The sequence below is a fragment of the Schistocerca serialis genome, unplaced genomic scaffold (genome assembly GCF_023864345.2).
Source record: "Schistocerca serialis cubense isolate TAMUIC-IGC-003099 unplaced genomic scaffold, iqSchSeri2.2 HiC_scaffold_1163, whole genome shotgun sequence".
Classification (NCBI taxonomy): Eukaryota; Metazoa; Arthropoda; class Insecta; order Orthoptera; family Acrididae; genus Schistocerca; species Schistocerca serialis.
This window is the reverse complement of record NW_026047363.1, coordinates 197,501-200,000: the sequence shown is the minus strand read 5'-3', so window position 1 is coordinate 200,000 and position 2,500 is coordinate 197,501.

The following is a 2,500-nucleotide window of genomic DNA, read 5'->3' as shown; positions in this document are numbered from 1 at the left end:
GAGCTCCCCTGCACAATACACCTCGAAACCCTCTCAGGTCCCGGCGGCGCGCAGCGCCGTCCTAAGTACTTGGTCGGGTTCGAGAGAGGCGCAATCGCCCGGAGTTTGGCGAGTAGACGCTTTAGGTGCGACCACCCGTGCTCCCAACTGAGCTTGCCGCTGCCGACAGAGGCCCGGGAGCGTGCTGTCGTGGCATTGCCGGCGGGAGACAACACGCGCCACCTACGGTGGCCGGCAGCTCCAACGCCAGCGCCACAGAAGGACAAAAGCCCCACTTGGGTGCCGAAGCGAACTCTCCCAGCACAGCGCACGCGCCAACACGTCCGCACAGCTGCGATACAAACCACCTGCGAGAACCGCAGAGGCGACCGAGCAGCAGACGGCGTCGCGGCGCCGAGCGCCGGGCGGCGGCGCATCCTCAGCGCACACAGTCCTCAATCGGACCAGCACACTGCAGATGTCCACCGCGCTTCGCACCGGGCCCGCGAGGACCTACTTTGGCCGCACGGCGCCGCGTGCAGGGTGCGCCGGCGCGCAGCTGCGCCGCCTGCCGCCTCCGTCGGCCGGCGCGCCTGCCACTGGCCGCCCCCACCAGCCGGCTGTAGCGCGTGCGCCCACGCACCGCGCGGCCAGCACGCCGGGAGGCCCCCCCTCACCGGCCGGGGACGGTCCCACCCAGCCACCGCCGCGTATCGCTTCACACCCACATGCCATTCACGTTCGTGGTCATGGTGGGTATCGCTGAAACAACCGGTTGGTAGCTCAACCGATCGTCGCCATCACTGATTCACCTCTAGCGAGAACAACCGCACCACAACGGTTTACCAGTTGTTCATTTGCGTAACGTCACCAGCAAACGTAGACGTCCATCGCCATTTGCAAATTCAACGATTGTTGCATGCCTGTGTCAGGTGTCACGACACACTATGTCTGCCCACATACACGCAACAACATGTGCACGCTTCGCGAACACGTGGAAGGTGGCCCCCGTACGTATGCGATGTCCATTGCGCGAACGACTGTCAACCGGCCTCTGTCGCATGTCGCAGATGTGGAACGCAGTGCACCATGCTATCACGGTGTGTGAGAAGAGACGACTACGTCTGACAACACGCGCCACTACATCAACAGACGGCTCATGCTGATCGCCATCCACGGCATACCATACTGCAATCCAGCTCTTATAGGGAGACGACACGTAGCTGAGTGCACAATATTTGGACCGTATGGTTCGCCGTTGTTGGCGCAGTCGTGGTACGGTCACACATGTACCACGATGTATCATTCAGTACATGAGGACCAATGTGCAGTACAGTGTGTGATTTGGACGTACAACATCAGCGGACAGTTGACACAAGCCGTACCACAACGTAGGCTGTGCTTCGCCATGCGAATGCCAATGAACAACTGCGAAGGGCATTGAGCATGTACGTCCTGCTGCCATCCGCATTACAGTGTATAGCTGCAAGGTGTTTAACATGAAGCAATACTCTGGGGACCGGGCAGTGCGAGTGGCAAACTATATTGCGGGGGTTGCAGTTAGGCAACACTACACTAATTTAACGCGTCGTATGACAATTACAGAGCAGGTTAAGGCCCAACGTGTGTTGGGTTAAGGCCCAACGTGTGTTGGGTTAAGGCCCAACGTGTGTTGGGTTAAGGCCCAACGTGTGTTGGGTTAAGGCCCAACGTGTGTTGGGTTAAGGCCCAACGTGTGTTGGGTTAAGGCCCAACGTGTGTTGGGTTAAGGCCCAACGTGTGTTGGGTTAAGGCCCAACGTGTGTTGGGTTAAGGCCCAACGTGTGTTGGGTTAAGGCCCAACGTGTGTTGGGTTAAGGCCCAACGTGTGTTGGGTTAAGGCCCAACGTGTGTTGGGTTAAGGCCCAACGTGTGTTGGGTTAAGGCCCAACGTGTGTTGGGTTAAGGCGCAACATAGGTTAGGTTAGGGCGCAACATAGGTTAGGTTAGGGCGCAACATAGGTTAGGTTAGGGCGCAACATAGGTTAGGTTAGGGCGCAACATAGGTTAGGTTAGGGCGCAACATAGGTTAGGTTAGGGCGCAACATAGGTTAGGTTAGGGCGCAACATAGGTTAGGTTAGGGCGCAACATAGGTTAGGTTAGGGCGCAACATAGGTTAGGTTAGGGCGCAACATAGGTTAGGTTAAGGTACAATATAGGTTAGGTTAGGGCGCAACATAGGTTAGGTTAGGGCGCAACATAGGTTAGGTTAGGGCGCAACATAGGTTAGGTTAGGGCGCAACATAGGTTAGGTTAGGGCGCAACATAGGTTAGGTTAGGGCGCAACATAGGTTAGGTTAGGGCGCAACATAGGTTAGGTTAGGGCGCAACATAGGTTAGGTTAGGGCGCAACATAGGTTAGGTTAGGGCGCAACATAGGTTAGGTTAGGGCGCAACATAGGTTAGGTTAGGGCGCAACATAGGTTAGGTTAGGGCGCAACATAGGTTAGGTTAGGGCGCAACATAGGTTAGGTTAGGGCG